Source organism: Alligator mississippiensis, chromosome 2, assembly GCF_030867095.1.
Source record: "Alligator mississippiensis isolate rAllMis1 chromosome 2, rAllMis1, whole genome shotgun sequence".
NCBI lineage: Eukaryota > Metazoa > Chordata > Crocodylia > Alligatoridae > Alligator > Alligator mississippiensis.
The window spans coordinates 128,854,552-128,873,221 of NC_081825.1; the positions used below are offsets into that span (position 1 = coordinate 128,854,552).

Below are 18,670 nucleotides of genomic sequence, written 5' to 3' on the forward strand. Positions count from 1 at the left end.
CTATAAATCCCAGAGGTACCTGGAAGCAGGAAGAGGAACTGATGAGCAACCCTACAGAGTCCTGTTGCTTTGATTCTGGACTGCAAATTCCAGAGACCTTGCGAGCAGCAGGAAGAGTAAGTGAATACACAACCCATGCTGTGTTTTATAGTTCTTCAGTTTATATTTTTTCAGAGAAAGAACTATTCTTGTTCAGGCTTTTATGAATTCAGTGCACTACCTTCTCCCTGCCACCCAAGCAGAGCATAGGCTGGGGCCTGGCCATTCCTCCTCTGTTCCAGCAGGGAGGGGGGGAAAGTTTTGGAGGGCTTTCTCTCTTTCCTCCCCTTTGGCAGTGACTGGCAGGCAAGTTCTACCACTCCTCCAGCTTCTGGCTTGAGCCACTCCAGGCATGTGGCTGCATTTCCTGAATCAAAAGTGAATGTGTGTTCATTTGCTTATCAGTTCAATCTCTGTAGCTTAGACCAGCCTGCAAAGACTGAATCAATTTGGCCTCAGGCTTTTTGACTGTCCCTACTTAGGCAAAGCGTTAAGTTGAGGCCAGATCCAAAGCACAATACTCCTTCTTCAAAACCAGCACACCGAGACATCCCTGGTAACATCCCTTTGGCTGTTGTCCTTTAGGAGAGGGTGTCTAACACAGTGCTGGATGTATCCGGACAGTTTCTGTATCTCTGCCTCCTGACCCTTTGCAAGGCACACACCCTTGCTCCTGCAGTTGTTGCATATGAACCATGTATTGTTCAGCTCACTCTAGCTTTCCAGTTAACAACAGTCTCCCAAAAACATGTACCACTGTCATCTAGCAGCTGCTTTGGTGGTCTGGGCTTAGTAAACCACCTAGACTTGATATCTAGTTCTTTTGTGGGGTCCAAACATCCAGCAAAGGCTTTCTTAGCTTTCTCCAAGAGCAAGAGTAAGAACGAGATCTCGACAGTGAGCAGCACTAACAAATCAACTTTTTTTCAATGGAGCAGGGTTGCTCAAGCTGGGATATTTGTATCCCATGGAAGGTGTCGTGCAGTATATTTCTAGTGGGTATGCGGGAAGAAGGAAAAGAAGAGTGGTAGAAGGGAAAGGGAAAATATAAATGGAGTTAAAGGAAGGAAAAGGAAAAAATTAGAATAGGTCATATTGTTAGAGAAGTTACAGCATAGTTGTAGTGAGTCAGAGCATTATTTTTTATTACCTATAGCCTAGATACTACTCAGCCTAGACAGGCCACTGGAGTGAATTCATAACTTCAGATCCTATTCTTCTTCTGCCTCCTAAAATTCAAGAACAGGACACATAAACAAGCAGTAAACATGTACATAAAACAGAACAGGCTAATGTCTATCCTGGGGCATTTTCCAGTGCTGTTCAGCAGCCTAATGCTAGGCTTCTTTCTGCTGACATGGTGTAGTTTTCTCTTGGGTTGTGTTGAGGCTTCACTGGAAAGGATGAGTAATTTAAAAGCACAGCCTTCAAATAGAAACAAAACTTGTACTTCAGGCTGGTGACTATTTTGTGGTGCCTATTCCTCTGTTCACTGTTCCACTGGTTGGGGGGATAGTCTGAGGCTTTATTCTTTTTCGACTCTGACTGACATCCACTCTGGATTCCTATACAGGGGTCTCTATGGGTGAGGCCTGATTCAGGGTCCCAGCATTCACCAAGCTTTACCTGGATTTTTCTTGGGCTTGTTTCTGCCCCTTCTGTCCACGCTCAAGGAAGGTTCTTGGGCTCCTGTTGTCTTGATTTAGAAGACAGTGGGTATAGCAATTCTTGATACTTGGTGATTGCTCATAAGCCAGCTATTTTACCTCCTCCAGACAGCTAGCTGTCTAGGTTCTGCAACAACAGTTATAGTGGTGCTTTTGCCTATGGTACCGAGTCAACTTCATCACCCCTACAGGCCCATTATGGTGGCAGTGGTGATGACCTGACTTGGGCTCCCAGGCAGCAGTGTCTTGATATGGACAGTGGCAAAGGTGTTTTGAAGGCAGTGTATGGAAATAAGCTTTAAGGAAGGATTTGAAGAAGCATAAAACAGTGGCTTTACAGTTTTTTTTAGGGAGAGCTTGTGCTGTGTGTGAAAGGTGATATGGAAGAACCTGCAAAGATATTTGAAAGGAAAATTAGACCAGTGGGTGATAAAAAGGATATTTGAGGCTGAAGTTAAAGGCTTGAAGCCAAAAAAGACTTGGAGGATAATATGAAGTTAAGCTATTGAGGGCTCTAAGAGAAAAAGCAATGTATTCACTGCAGTAGAAAAAGGAGAGCCAGTGGAGAAATACAATGTGTGTATGTCAGAGTAATAAGCTGGGAAAATGATATATGCAGCACTACTTTGAATGGATTTAAGATGCCATTTGTCAAGGCTGGAGAAGAGGAAGGATGCAATCATCGAGAGAACTAGGAAACGGTGACAGGATGTGGCTAAGTTGCTGATGAATAGCGACAGGGAGGCACTGTTGTGCTGTGAAATTGCATATAAGCCTTTAAAATGGAAGTTTAAAATGGTAAATTAAATCCCTACCTCATAGTGGATGTATTTCCTTTAACATGTGAAGCCAATGGATCATCTAATCACAGTGTGCTATTCTGTCTCTGGCATTGGCTGGTATAAGACACTTCAGGGGTAAACTACAAGGAACTCCCTAACAGTCATTTGTAGAATTACTTGCCCGTACTGTTTGCAGACATCTCTTCTTTCTTTTGTTATTGTTATTATGGGGGGAGGGGGGGTTAGAGGGAAAATATTCCATGCTAGGCTGGCTTTGTGTTCCTTTTGACTTCCCCTTTCACTCTTTCGTAGTGACCCTGCTTCCAAGCAAAAAGGGCTTGGATCCCTTGAGCCCATCAGTGATGTTCTTACTTGTGGACAGAAGGAGTTGCTGTAAAATGATTTAAAGTGCTCCTTGCTTTCAAAGGACTGCACGCATGACTTCTGCAGCTGAGCTGTTTGTCCTCATTACTCTTTTTAACAGCAATCATTTTGTCTCATTCAGAAAGAACCAACAGAGTGTCAACAACAGAAGCAGCAATTTAGCTAGCGGAGGAGCTTTTCTTAGAAAATAACACTCTGTTCACCTAAGTTCTGAATTTTTTTACAAGAAAGAAATCTCATCAGACTACTGGGATATCGCATTGCAGCACCTAATTAAAGCCAGTCTTGCTAAACATATAATTAGCTGGGGAAAAAAGGAGAAATGGAGATAATTTATTTTTAATGGTTTCATGATGAGGAGTTTTGACAATGGTGGAGTTTTTAGCTAATACGAAACTTGAACTCTCTTAGGTAATCTGAAAGGAAAAACACGTCACCCATTGCCTTATCTGTAGTTATATTATATAATTTGTAAAACTGCTGCTTGCCATTCAAAAACTTTAAAAATAGGTATTTCAAAGCACTCACTGGAAATAGTAAATGGTATGCAACTCACGCAGCTCCTATGCATCTGTATTTCTGAATTATTTCTTTTGAAACAGCTAAAACCCTTGTAGTGAATATGTAATTACGTAACAGGTTTCAGACAGCTGCAAGTAACACTTTCACAAACCAGTATTTAGAAAATTGAGATAATATAGTCCTCTAAATCTAATCAGACTAGAAACCTATGAATTCCACTAACGGTAGCAGTCTAAATTAGTGTAATTTAAAGCAGTGTCAAATTTATGCCACAGATAAAAATGGAAAATAATCATCTGGGGCTATATATTAAAAAATTATTGGGCCATGGATTGGCTAAGCCTGGTTGCTAAAGTCAGTGGCAAAACTCCCCTTGACTTTAGTGGAATGTGAGTTTAGATCACCTGTCTTAAATGACAGCAATGAGGTCTCTCTCATTATTGCTGTCTCTATTTGTGAGCTCAGAGGAAAAGATCTTGAGAGACCCTGTAGGTATTTCCAATTTAGGCATTTTGGTGCCTATTAAGCACTTGGGCATACTAGAGGTGATTTGAGGAAACAGAAATAGGTACTTAGGCTCCCTGTACAATGAATGGACAGAGAGACCTCAGAGGAATAATCCACAAAAACCCATTTTACCCTTTCATGGTGACCCTCCGTCTGACCAAAAAGGGTTGGATCCCTTGATTCAGTAGGAGGCTAGTCAGTGGGAAATGTTGATGAACATAGGAATGTGCCTGAACTCCTATCCCTCAATGGATGCAGAGCCCAAAGTTCCCTTCTGAGGGTAGATCCCTAAGGGAAAAGGATATGCTCTTTTATAGATGCAGCTGGTGAAAATAATGATGGTGCTGTTGCCCACCTTTTGCATAAATGCCAAATAGTTCACTGACTGTGGAAGTGGAACACTTGCATTCTAGGCCTTCTTCTACTTGAGGGCATTGAAGTATACATCTCCCAGCTGCCAGGACTATGTCTAAAACTACCAGGATATAGAATAAGCTATTTGGTGGCACCCACTACTCTTCCTTTCGAAGTTCAGCCACTGGGTAGAAAGTAATTCAAGTGTGAAGAGGCCTGAAGGAGATCAAACAGAAGGGAATCTGATTCTAACCTACTGCTTAGGGCAGGGCTGTCCAACTGGTAGCCTGTGGGCCACATGTGGCTGGCAAGGAGTTAACATGTAGCCTCTCAGCCACCATTAGCTCTATTGCACTAATGCAGTAGCAGTTGGGGTGTTGGGGTATCCTCTTCCTCTCCCAGCATCCACAGCCCAAGGGACAAGGTGGCATGGTGCACTGCAGCTCGCAGTTCCAGGAAAGCTGGCAGCCTAGAGTGCCTGTGCAGCCCAGTGCCACAGGGGAGCCTGCAAAGAGCTGTAGGTGAGGCACTGCACCATATGGGGACACAGGTGCCCACCCCTGTGTGTGTGGTGCAACACAGTGGAGGATTACCTGCCCTTGTGCATGGGAAAGTACCTGCCTGCATGTGTAGTGCAGCAGAGTGAAGGGACACTGACCCATGTACATGAGGTTCAGCCTGAGAGGCCTGTGGCCTCCACTAATATAGTTCCCATGGTGTGAGGCCCCCACTGGTGCCGCCCATGGAGTGTGTTGCCACCAGCTGCTTAAAAGTTAGATAGCCCTGACTTAAGGCTGGGAAGGGGAGGGGGGTTGTTTCAGTCCCTACTTCAAGAATTTTTTTTCTCATTTTAATTCAGAGGTTAATGTAAAAAGCATAACAGAACAGAAACCAGAAACCCGACCACTGCTGTCTCTTATTCAATCTCTGGCCCCGTGAGTCATGCATTCATTCCTCCTTCCAAAGGAGGAGGTACAAGTGATGCACTCTCTTCTTCATGCAGACTAATGTCCTGGGAAATGGAACATTTGCTTGACTCTCCTTGAGCTCAGGACTGTAGTCACCTACTCAGCCTCTAACCACTAGGTTGTTAGACAAAAGATGAGCAGGAGTAGCTTATCCTCACTGGGCACATCTACACATGCATTAAGTTGCTTTTTCTAGTATGCATTAAATGTAGTATCTCCAATGTGAGGTACTAAAGGAATGCACATTAGGCCATCTTAATGTGTAGTAACAAATGCGCACAGTTTTTAAAGCGACACTTAATGCACAGTAGCCTATGTTACTGCACATTATCCTAATCTCACAGTTTTTTACATGACGCTTTAATACGCAGTAACAAAGCTACTGCACATTAAAGCACACATGTAGATGCACCCATTGTGTGTTTTCAGTGTAATTGCCTGTTGTGCCTTATGCTAAATTCAATGCTGTTGGGGTGTTTTAGGCATGCTCTGAGTCTGCTTACCAAATCAGGTCCTTTGGGGACACTTTTCAGCAGATTGTTTCTACATTGCAATGGAGCTCACATGAGAGTGAGACACTTCCACATGCACAGAAGCCTAAATTTAGGCACTTAAGGAACTTTGAGGTCCAAAATTATGCTGAATGAATTGAAGAACTAATAGATATTATGGCTACTAGAGTGGGGTTTTCTTGGAACACGGTTTTAGACTTAGGCACCTGAATTCCTTCTGTGTTCCATTTCAGATACTTAAGGGGTCTCTGGACCTAGCCCAAACTCTTGCATTGCCCATGTGGAAGTAAATTCTGCCACTTTTTTGTATCATATAGTGAATCTGCAGTACTGTACAGAGTAAAGTCCTACTCTGGGATGCCATAACATGTTCCCTATTCAAGATTTATATCAATCTCACGTTAACATATGTGGGACTCCTTTGTCAATTTTTTTCACGTGGAGTGTATGATACAGATCTAGACAGGAGAAGATAATTTATGCCAAAATATTTCATTTCACATAAAATGGCCTGAAAAAAAACAGCAAGTGCTTAAATTTTGGAAGTTCTATACAGTTTTGGAATTCATTATATGGTTAGCATATTGTTTAATTTTCATTGTTGAATTATATTGTATGCATATTGTGCATAAAAATACAGACATACTCCAAAATTTTCTTAACATGCCCTCCAGAGAAAAACTGGCTTACAACAAATATGTTATAATGAATTATTAACTCAATGAAGAGTATAAATCGTTCAAAGCTAATATCAACTACTAAAACGCAAGAGCCTGAACTATGCAAAAGAAATAAAAAACATCTAATGCAATAGAAGCTCTGAACATATCAAATAAATATATAGTAGCTACTTTCAATTGAATATGTGACTTTTAATTTTAGATTGTAATCAAGTAGTTTGCTGGCAGTTCACAGGTCAGTTTGCAAGTCAGTTTGCCCCCACTCCTTTTGAGGGGAGATTCTTTCATCTTTGTGTAAGGGAGGAGGAAAAAAGGAACCTTTTGGGACCAATAGGCAGTAAACAGGCCAGCTTCTAGGTGAATTCACTGGAGAAGGTGTGCTTGGAAGAAGGGCCTTAAGAGAGAGAAGGCAGATTAAGAGACCCAGGGAGATAGCTGGAAGACATTGCAATGCCAGAGCCACTGCCACTGCCTCTGCTTGCACCTGTCAGGTTTATGTCCAGGCAGGACTGCTCACCATTGAGGCTTCCACCCAGGTCCAGGTTTGGCATTGTGCGGACTGCAGCTTACAGGTTCCTTCCAGTGGTGGCCAGGTTGGGGGGTGCCTGTAGTGTGAGCAATGCCTCCTGGTGGTGTCTCTCAGGGAACAGGCAAAAGAGCTATAGGAAGAGGTGGTGAGGCTATGAAGCATCCTCTGTCATGTGGAGTTCATTGATTTGATGTTTGAGGGAGACCCCAGGAACTGTGGAGAAAGAAATGCCAGAGGCACTGCCAGAAAAGAGAGAGGCCATGGACTCCCAGGAAGGTGGAACCTGGAAGCTTGTGACCTTTGGCAGCAAGCAGAAATCTTTACCTCCACCTGCAGCAGTTCATCTGGAGAACAGATATGCAGCACTACAACAGAATAGGAGGAGCATGTTTCATTGGTGGAGGAAGACAGGCTAGGCCTCACCAACGTGGGAAGGTTTGAGACAACCACCACCAGGAAAAAGTGATGGGTGTTGGTGTTTGGAGACTCCTTTCTGCAGGGGGTTGGAGGGAGCCATATGCCAACTTGACCTGTTGTCTCAGGGAGTCTGCTGCTTGTCCAGAGCCCAGGTCCAAGATGTTACAGAGCATCTACCGAGACTCATCTGGCCCTCTGACTACTACACCATGCTGCTCATCCATGTGGGCACCAATGATACTGCCAGGGGAGACCCTGAGTAGATCAAAAGTGACTACTTTGCTCTGGGTGCAATGGGGAAGGTGTCTGGGGCTCAGGTTGTGTTCTTTTCAATCCTTCCGGCCAGGGAAAAGGGCCTGGGCAGGAATGGGTACATCCTGCAGATCAACACCTGACTGCTTAGGTGATGTCACCAGCAAGGCTTTGGCTTCTTCAATCATGGGATGTTCTTTCAATAAGAAGGATTGCTGGGAACAGATGGGATCCACCTGACAAAGAGAGGGAAGAGCACCTTCACAGACAGGCTCGCTAAGCAGTGAGGAGGGCTTTAAACTTGGTTTGCCGGGGAATGGAGACCAAAGGCATGAAGTAAGTGGGGAAGTGGGAGACCTGGAAGAAGAGAAAGCAGGATGGGGCAATAAGGGAGGTGTTCTCCTACTTCCTGAGAAATCAGGGCAATAGACTAGTTCCTCAGATGTCTGTACATGAATGCATGGAGCCTGGGAAACAGGCAGGAAGAACTGGAAGTCCTTACACAGTCACAGAACTATGACGTGATTGGAATAACAGAGACTTGTTGGGATAGCTTATATGACTGGAGCACTTTGATGGATAGCTACAAACTGTTCTGGAAGGACAGGCAAGAGAGAAGAGGAGGAGGAGTTGCATTTTATGTAAAAGAGCCATAGGATTGCTCAGAGCTCCAGTATGAAGCTGCAGATAGGCCTGTTGCAAGTCTCTGGGTTAAGGTTACAGGGGAGAGCAAAGGTGATTTTGCAGTGGGTATCTGCTATAGACCATTAGACCAGGAGGCAGTGGTAGATGAGGCTTTTTTCAAACAGCTAGCAGAAGTTTCCCAATCACAGGCCCTGGTTCTCTTGGGGGACTTCAATCACCCTGACATCTGCTGGGAAGACAATATAGCAGTGCACAGGAGATCCATGAAGTTTTTGGAGAGTACTGGGGACAACTTTCTGGTGCAAGTGCTGGAGAGGCCAGCTAGGGGCCATGGTATTTTTGACCTGCTGCTCACAAACAGGGAAGAATTGGTGGGGAATGTAGTAGTGGATGGCAACTTGGGCAGCAGTGACCATGGGATAACTGAGTTCAGGATCCTGAGGAAAGGAAGGATGGAGATCAGAAGAGTAAGGACCCTGGATTTCAGAAAAGCAGACTTCAACTTATAAGGGAACTCATAGGCAGGATCCCCTGGGAAGCCAGTCTGAGGGGGAGAGGAGTCCAGGAGATCTGGCTGTACTTCAAAGAAGTCTTACTGAGGGTGCAGGAACAAATCATCCTGATGCACAGGAAGACTAGCAAGTATGGCAGAAGACCAGCTTGGCTTAGCAGGGAACCCTTCAGTGAACTAAATCATAAAAAGGAAGCTTATAAGAAATGGAAGTTCGGACAGAAAACTAGAGTGGAGTATAAGAGCATTGCTTGGGCAAGCAGGGATTAAGTCAGGAAGGCCAAAGTGCTACTGGAGTTGCAGTTAGCAAGAGATATGAAGGGTAACAAGGAGGGTTTCTACAAGTATGTTGGTAGGAAGATCAAGGAAAGTGTGGGTCCTTTACTGAATGGGGGAGGCAACCTTGTGACAGGGGATGCAGAAAAGGTTAAAGTGCTCGATGCCTTTTTGCCTCAGCCTTCACAGTCAAGGTCAACTCCCAGACTACTGCACCATGTAGCACAGTTTGGGTGGGAGGTGAGCAGCCCTCAGTAGTGAAAGAACAGGTTAGGGACTATTTTGAAAGGCTGGATATATACAATAGGGCTGTGCAAAGCTTCAGTTGCTCATTCAGTTCAGAGGAGATTTGGCCCAAACTCCAAATCTGAATTGAATCAGGAGCCCAATTCAAAGGTCCAAATCCCTCTGAATCAATTTGGAAAAAGATTCAGAGGAGATTCGGTGATTCAAGCAGTCCTTGCTTACTGCCTCAGGGAGCTGGACCATGCGGGTAAGAAGGGAGGGGGGGATCCCTGCCAGGCCCCGATCCCTGCCCACTGTCCCAGCCCCATCAATGTCTGTGCCACCTGGCCCCAGTGTCGCTTAAAAAAAAAAAAAAAAGCCCCGCCCAGCCATTGGGGCCTCTGGGAGCTCATGGCAGAGACCCCCCATGCAGCGCAAGGCAGTGCAGGGCAGCGGGGATCTGCCCCACTCTCCAATCTGGCAGGAGCCAGTGAGTTCAGGGCTTTTTTTTTTTTTTTAAAGAGATGCTGGGGCCAGACAGGGTAGCCATTGATGAGGCTGGGAGAGCAGGCAGGGGATGGGGCCTGTTCAATTCAGAGATTCAGCTGATTTGGCTGCGGCTGAATCTCCGAATCAGATTCAGCCAAATTGATTCGAGACAGTGATTCGAATCATCGAATCAAACCACTGTCCCCCGAATTAGCCGAATCTGAATCTGAGGAAAATACTAGCTTCACACAGGCCTAATATACAAGTTCATGCGGCCAGATGGGTTGCATCCAAGGGTTCTGAGAGTGTTGGCTGATTTAATTGCCAGACTGCTGGCTATCATCTTTGAAAGCTCATGGCATTTTGGAGAGGTCCCAGATGATTGGACGAGAGCAAACGTAGAGCCCATATTTAAAAAAGGGAAAAAGGAGGATCCAGGGAACTACAGACAGTCAGCTCGCCTTAATCCCTAGGAATATCATGGAGCAGATCCTTAAGGAATTCATTTCAAAGCACGTGAAGGAGAAAAAGGAGATTAGGAATAGTCAGCATGGATTCACTAGGGGCAAGTCATGCCCGAGCAACCTGATTGCCTTCTATGATGAGGTAACTGGCTGTGTGGATGCTGGGAGACAAGTGGATGTGGTGTACCTTGATTTTAGCAAGGCTTTTGATACAGCCTCCTGCAACATTCTCACAGACAAGCTAAGGAAGTACAGGCTGGATGACTGTAAGGTGCCATAAAACTGGCTGGAGCATTGGGCTCAAAGGGTAATAATCAGTGGCTTGATGTCTAGTTGGCAGCTGGTATCAAGTGGAGTGTCCCAGGGGTCGGTCCTGGAGCCAGTTTTGTTCAATGTCTTCATCAGTGACCTGGAAGATGTCATAGAGTGCACCCTCTGCCAGCTTGTAGGTGACACCAAGCTGGAGGGTAGGGTTAGGATTCAGATTGACCTAGACAAATTGGAAGACTGGGCCAAAAGAAATCTCATGAGGTTCAATAAGGACAAGTACAAAGTTCTGCACTTAGGACAGAAGAATCCCATGCCTCAGTACAGGCTGGGGGCTGACTCATGGGGCAGCAGCTCTGCAGAAAAGAACCTGGGAGTTACAGAGGATAATAAGCTGAATAATAGGCAACAGTGTGCCCTTGTTGCAAAGAAGGTTAACAGCATACTGGGCTGTATTGGTAAGTGTGTTGCCAGCAGGTCAAGGGAAGTGATTCTTTTTCTCTATTCAGCACTGGTGAGGCCACATCTGGAGTAGTGTCCAGTTCTGGGCCCCCACTACAGAAAGGATGTGGACAAATTGGAGAGTCCAGCAGAGGGCAACAAAAATGGTGAGGGGGCTGGGGCACATGACTTATGAGGAGAGGCTGAGGGAACTGGGTTTATTTCGTCTAGAGAAGAGAAGACTGAGAGGGGATTTAATAGCAGCCTTCAACTACATGAAGGGAGGTTCAAAAGAGGTTGGAGCTACACTGTTCTCAGTGGTGGCAGATGACAGAATGAGGAGCAATGTTCTGAAGTTGTAGCAAGGGCTAGATATTAGGATGAAACTTTCTCATTGGGAGGGTAGTAAACACTGGAACAAGTTGTGGAATTCCAGAGAAGTGGTGGAATCACCATCCTTGGAGTTTTTGTAAGACCCAGCTTGACAAAGCTTTCAATAGGATGGTCTAGTTGGGATGGTCCTGCTCTGAGCAGGGGGTTGGACTAGATGACCTCCTGAGATCCCATCCAACACTAATTTTCTATGATTCTAAGTTACAGATGGAGAAGGTGGTAGTTCATCTAGGTCTTTCCTCTGATCCTCTCTTCACTTCTCCTGGAAGACTCTTTAACCATCTAATAGATCTCAGGAAGTTCTTGTGTTGAGCATATATGTTATTGATGTCACCTATTATTCCTAGTTATGCCCAAACTGAAAGCATGATAACAATAGAGCTGATATCTTGTTTAAAACAGTTTTATGTATATCCTAAAGCTCTCCTTCCCCCTACCGATTTTTCCCCCCAATATTTTTTATTAGTTTTAAATACAAATGTTTACAAAATAGTGGCCTCTACAGTAACACATATATAAAAAAGAAGCATTGACTGTAAACAGAAATAAATTTATTTAGTAAATGTTTGTCACTTGTGCATATATAAATAATATACTTTTCCAACACTTTTCAACCTGTAAATATTCTTGATGATTGAAATTCATCTTTCTTCAGAGAACTAGAATAAATAGGCTTTGTGCAGCGGAACCATTGTGAATTCGGGCAAAACAATTTATAGGTAATGAGTGGGGGGTAATCATTCACTGTATTACATACAAACGTCACCCCATTCATTGCTATTAAATAATCAGCTCAGACCAATTCCCTAGGGTAATGTCTACTTAAAAAAAAATCTCTATAGGTATTCTTTGATGAAAACCTCTCTGTTCTGGGAGACCTTTGAGGGCAGTTCAAATTGTAAATTCAGTAAATATTCAGTAAAAAGCTACCTTTTAAAGGTACTAGAGATAATGTAGAAAGAAAATGCTTTATAGATTCCACAATGACCACAGGAAGTATGCCAGTGATAATGATGACCTTTTTAAAAAAAATCTTATTCTTTCCCTCTCTATCATGGTGCAAGCTGTCTAGATCTTTTCTGAATCATTGCCTCATTGAGAATCATGCATTTTATTTCTTCATGTAAAAAAATGCTAATTAGTAGCAACAACTCAAAAAAGCAAGAGATGTGTTCTCTCTAGCTACACAGCTCTGGAAGGAACTAAATTAGCTTGAGCTTAAACTGACTAACATATGGTCATCTTTTGGATTCCTCCTTTTTAAGAGACAATAAAATGTCTTCAAGTATGTATAAGATTTCCATACCAATCATGGTGTCCGCTTAAATAATCTCCTTTACTTTCTGCATAATTTTCTCAACTGCATTTTAGAATAATCTCAGCTTTTCTTTTACTATTCTGTTTGAACCACCCTATTTTGCTTGGCCAAATACTGATTGTTTCCATTTTTCAATAGTATGTATTTGTCTGCTGTCAACAACACAAGGAGGTAATGGAGGGAAAAAGAAATTAACTGTTAAATTTTGCTGGTTCAGGTTCAATATTCCTTATAAAATAGGTATTCATTCTTATGGTGAATTAATGACTTTATAGCAGGCTGGGGATAGCTCAGCTCAAACAGTCCTTGTTCATAGTCTTTGTTTCCCTGGGCAAACTCCTTCCCCAGAGGAATCAATGTAAACAATCAGCAAAACAAACACACAAATAGCCCACGGTCTTTTCCCAGACCCAGAGAGAGTGCCTGGGCTCAGTGTTGCAATCTTTAGGCTGCACTCTTCCTTCTCGCTTTCTAGCAAACTCCTTCCAGCAAACTCATGGTTTCTCAGCTTCCCTCATGTCCTTGGTGTGCCCCATAGGCATCGTGGCTGCTTGCAGACCTGAAATTCCACCCACCCCCACCAAAAAATGACACTTTAAATTTGGTGGTGACACATCCCCACCCCACCCCCAACCTGGCTCCCTACAGAGAGCCAGTGGTAGTGGCGGCAGCAGCAGCTAAAACCCCTCCTCGCCTCTGCATGCCATGCCCCTGCTCAGGCTGGAGATGTACGTGCACACGCACACACCCAAACCCCAAGCCTCGCTCCCTGCAGAGACCCAGCAGCAGCAACAGTGCCGTGCCATGTCACCACTGGGCCCTTTGCACACACAACCACTGCTGACTCTTTCTGCCTGCCCTGCCCTGCTGTTGCCTCCTGCTAAAGGGCTGAATCCTTCCATCTGTGGATGGAGTTCCCCTGCCCTGTCTAGAAGCCAATCGCTGAGTCTCTGGATCATTGTGTATATGTAAGAAGTCTAGTCAGATGTCTGATGAAATCCATTTGTGTCTGACAAGCCCAATTCAAGAGCGACATAGCTTGTTACAAGTTTCACAGATCCATATGTTGTCTCAGTTGTAGTCCAAGTTTACAGCATGCTGCTTTCTTCTTTCTTGCTTTGCTTCCATCCTCTGGATCAAAGCCACTTCATGTTGACCTGCACCCAGAGCCAGATGTTCTCTCCAGATCATACAGAATTCTGTGTACTCCTCCCAGTTTTCTGTGTTGATGCTGAACAACGTGATATTGTTTTTACAAACATTGTGGTAGAGGGCAATCCCATTTTCTAGAGCCATCTTGAATCTCACTATACAAAATATTCTTGGGGATATGGTCTTCTCCCATTCTCCTGTCATGGCCAATTCATCACAACCTTTTCTTCTTGATAGTTATTTCTAAGTGTCTCACTCTTGTATGCTTCAGTACCCCTGTGTTGGGTATTCCATCTTTGCACTTTATTTTCAGGATCTTATGAAGACATCTCATTTGGAAGGTGTTCAGTCTCTTGATGTGCTTACCATATGTAGTCCACATTTCTCAAAGCCTTCTTCTAGTCTGGTTTGAAGATAAATATCATCATTTCTGTCCTTGAATGCATGAGAAGCAGGAATGAAAAGTAGATGTTAAAAAGCATAGGGACTAAGGAACCACTCCTTCACCCCATTGTTGATGTCAAAGGTATTTGATTATTTGTTTTCATACACTACAGTTGCCTTCATACCTTGATGTAATGAGTGAATGATGTTCAACAATTGCAGGGGATAACCCAGTTTCTTCAGCACAGGCTCTCCTGGATGCAAACTAGCCTCTCAGGGGATCCTACCTATCAGTTCCCTGACTGAGTCAAAGTCCAGCGCCCTTTCTCTGCTGCTCTCCTTCCTTCCTCTCACCAGGATCCTAAACTCAGTCATCTCATGGTCACTGCTGCCCAAGTTGCCCTGCACTACTACATTCCCCACCAATTCTACCCTATTTGTCAGCAGCAGGTCAAGAAAAGCATGGCTCCTAGTTGGCTGCTCCAGTGCTTGCCCCAGGAAATAGTCCCCAATATTCTCCAAAAACTTCATGGATTTCCTATGCACTGCTATATTGTCCTCCCAGCAGATGTCAGGGTGATTGAAGTCCCCCAAGAGAACCAGGGGCACCGGCGGCATCTGCGGGTAGTTGGTGCTTGCCACCCCCCCCACCCTCACCTCCGAGGCGGCTGCCTGCAGGAGCTCCCCACCTGCCGCCACTACGACCCCGCCACCTGCGGGCAGTCATTGTGTGCCCCCAGGCTCCAGGGGCACATGTCTTTCATGCAGACAACCCAGGCACGGGCTCTGGATGGCTGCAGTGGGGTGGGAGGAAGGAGAGGGGCATGCACAGACAGAGAAGAGCCGCCAGAACCTGCAGGCAGCTGGGAACTCAGCCCAGCCCAGCCATGTGTGGAGCAGCACCCAGCAAGTAAATGTGTGAATGGGAAGGGGTGCAAGGGAGGTAAGAGGCATGGGGGGGCAGGTCGAGACCCCCACAGGGGGTGGTGAATGGGGTCCCAGGGCAGGTCTCATCCAGTGGTGCAGGGGGGCTCCTGCTGCTGCCCACACCCCTTGGGGCAGGCACAAGGAATATGTGTCCCCTGATCTGTGCTGAGCAAGGTATGAAGTTGGGCTGCCGCTGTGGGTTGCACTCTGCACCCTGCTGCCGGTGCCCTGGCATCTGCACAATGCCATTTGCCTCCCACCACTGGGCAGGTGGCACAGCCAGCATGCAGGAGGCACGTGGCATCGTGCCCAGGGCACCAGCAGTGGGGTGCAGACCGCAGCCCCTGCAGCAGCAACCTGCTTCTGCCCCATGCACAGATTGGGAGGGCACATGCCCCCTTTTCCTGCTTCAGGGGTGCGCGCAGTGATGGGATGGGAGCTCCCCTGCGCCCCTAGACAAGCTTCCCAGCCTCCAAGTGTCCCGTGACTCACCCCGGCCCCTGCCCCACTTCCTCCCTCACCGTGGGGGCCTCATTTTGCCCCCCTACCTCTTTCCCATGACAGATTTACTTGCTGTGGGGGGGGAATGCTTCTGCGCACACACACTCAGCCCCCCCAAATTATATTTTCTTCCTCCACCTATGCCAACTGCCCTACTTTCTCAGGAAGAATAGAAAGCAGGGCAACAGAGGAGAAGGCTCCCCCCGTTTGTGCTTCCTCCAGGCCACCCACTTCCCCACTTACCTTAGGGCTTTTGTCTACATCCCTAGTAAACATAATTTAAAGACCGCCTCACTAGGTTAGAGAGCCTGTCTGTGAAGATTCCTTCTCTTTGTCAGGCAGATCCCATCTCTTCCTAGCAGTCCTTCTTGGAACAACATGCCATGGTCAAAGAAGCCAAAGCCCTGCTGATGACACCGTATGTGTAGCCATGCATTAATCTGCCTCTGCTTTTTCCCAGGCTTTTCCCTTTGACCAGAAGGATTGAGAAGAACACTGTCTGAGTCCCTGCCCACTTCACCTTTGCACCCAGAGCCCTGTAGTCACTTTTGACCCACTCAGGGTCACCTCTCACAGTACCATTGGTGCCCACATGAATGAGCAGCATGGTGTAGTAGTCAGAGGGTCAAATCAGTCTCAGTAATCCCTCCGTGATATCGTGGATCCAGGCTCTGGGCAAGCAGCAGACTTCCTTGAGGTCAAGCTAGAAGATGAATGCTTCCATCCCCTGCAGGAGGGATTCTCCAACCACCCATTGCTTCCTCTTGGGTCAGTCCTCCCAACCTTGAGGAGGCCTGTCCTGGCCTCTTCCACCAATGGAATGTGCTCCTCCTCCTCTGTTGCTAGGGCTCCATATCTATTCTTCAGGTAGACCACTGCAGGTAGAGATGACTTCTACTTGTTGCCAGAGGTCACAAGCTTCCAGCTTCCACCTTTCTGGGAGGCGTTCTCACATCACAGGCACTCCCCCACCTGGCTGTCACTGGAAGGAACCTGCAAGCTCCAGTCTCCACAGCGCCAAACCAGGACTTGGGTGGAAGCCATAACAGTGAGCAGTCCTGCCTGGACAGACACCTAACAGGTGCAAGTAGAGGAAGAGCTGGCAATGGCACTTGCTCTGGCATTGCAACGTCCTCCAGCCGTTTCTCTGGGTCTTTTAATCCACCACTTCTTTCTTCCTGCCCCTCTTTCCAAGCAGACCTTCTCTAGCAAACTCCCCTGTAAGTTTGCCTGTAGTCCTGTTTGCTGTCTTTGTTCACTCACTCCCTAATCGCTCGGGAAGTCTCCTTTTGTACCCAGCTGGGCCTGGCTTCACCCTGTTGTTAGGGGTTTTGTCAGACACAGACAGCAATTACACAGCCAGTGCCACTCCTCACTGCTCAGAGCACATGCCCAAAATGCACACAGCTACCAAATACTCAACAAGCCAAACACACAGGCAGCCCTGGCTTACTTGCCTTCCTGGAGTGGGATCTTGTGCTTGGTGCTTGACTCCTTTTCCCCTTCCCTTTCCTCCTCTGGCTCCCAGTGAACTGCTTCCAAACTGCCCTGTTTGCTATCCCTGTTCACTCACTTTCCCCACACTGGTGAATCCAAGCTCAGGAAGGAACAGGAAATAGATGCTACACACCTCCTTCTGGTGTGTCAAATGGTGGGGATGGGCTCCCATGCCTTTCCCAGACTGGGGTCACCTTGGTTTGGAGAAGCCATAGGGGCATTGTCCTATTGTTCCCATCCCTGCTGTAGACCAGGAGAGGAGTGGAGGGGCAGCTGCCAGGTGTTCCCCACCCACTTTCCAGACCAGGGTCCTGGATGCAGAAGACTGGCTTGGGGAAAAAACTGGGAGCTTTGTCCTGCTCCTCCCTCCACTCTGCTTCCAACCTGGGGAAGGTGCAGGGATTCTTTACCACTGCTCCACTCCCCCGGTGACCCAGAGGGGCAAAGCAGCCACTGGTCTTCCAGATTTTCCCAGACTGAGATCACCTCTGTGTCAAGAAGGTTCAGAGAGCAGGGAAGAGGGAGGGGCTATAGTCTGAACACCTGTGTGCTCTCTCTCCTGGAAAGAGTTCTACTGGTGAACTTTTCTCGTAAGTTTTCATCGGTAGAAATGAACAACACCTGTTCATGGTCTATGTATATGTTATATATCGGGGTTAGGAGATACTGAGGAAGTATAATAGTGAACTCTTTATCTTTTTCAGTACATTGGATAATGTATTTTCTTTATTATACATCATAATGTACATCTTTATAAATAAAGGAGCAAAAGAAAATCTCATTCTTGGAAGCAGTACTTTCAAATTGGTTGCTGTACAGCATGTTTCCTGCCATTCATGATGCTGCAGTTGTTTACTGCTAAACTTTAAAAGTGTCTACACATTTAAAGCCATTTGTGTTTTAGGCACAGGACATGAGTTAGCTTTCTTTGAACTGTGTTTGTTGGACCGATAGTATTCTAGTTTCTTCATTCATGTTCTCTATTCCATTTGGTTTGGCTTAGTCCAGATATAGACCAAAGATTAGATCCAAAGCATCTGGCATTACAGGATAATGTCAGAATTATGCTTCTGCTTTAAAAATTATGGTCATAGCTCTTCAAAATGTGAAGAAAAGTTAGAAAATGTGACCCACATGTAACTGATGCGCCAATGTCTGCCTGACTCTGGCAACAGCATGAAACAGTGGCTCCAAGTTGTACAAATTTCTTTATTCATTTGAACTGAAACCCAGTATCTCTATAGAAATGCTATCTAGGATGTACATAGGGTGTTGAATTGCCTTAATTATTCCAATTATCATTAGATTAGTTCATTTGGGCTGTGGACCTAGTTTGCAGTACATCGAGGACTTATAGTTGATTTGCAAAATATTGCGATTTGACACTGTGTTCCTTCTTGATGCAAAATTATGTCATTTTATCATTAAAATATCATATGAAAACCTAATTCTATATAATGTGAATCACAATGGCCCAGTGCACAAAACTAAGGACTCTGCATAAATACATTGTTAACTAAGTGGAGGGGAAACCAACATACAGCCTGTAACTTCAGAAGACTGTCAT

General features: G+C 45.6%; 1 protein-coding gene across 1 annotated transcript in view; it reads left to right on the top strand.

Annotated features, from left to right (window-relative positions):
• LOC106737487 (collagen alpha-1(XXV) chain) overlaps positions 1 to 18,670 on the top strand; it is a 255,493-nt gene that overhangs the window by 29,160 nt on the left and 207,663 nt on the right. The gene's annotated exons all lie outside the window — the stretch shown is intronic.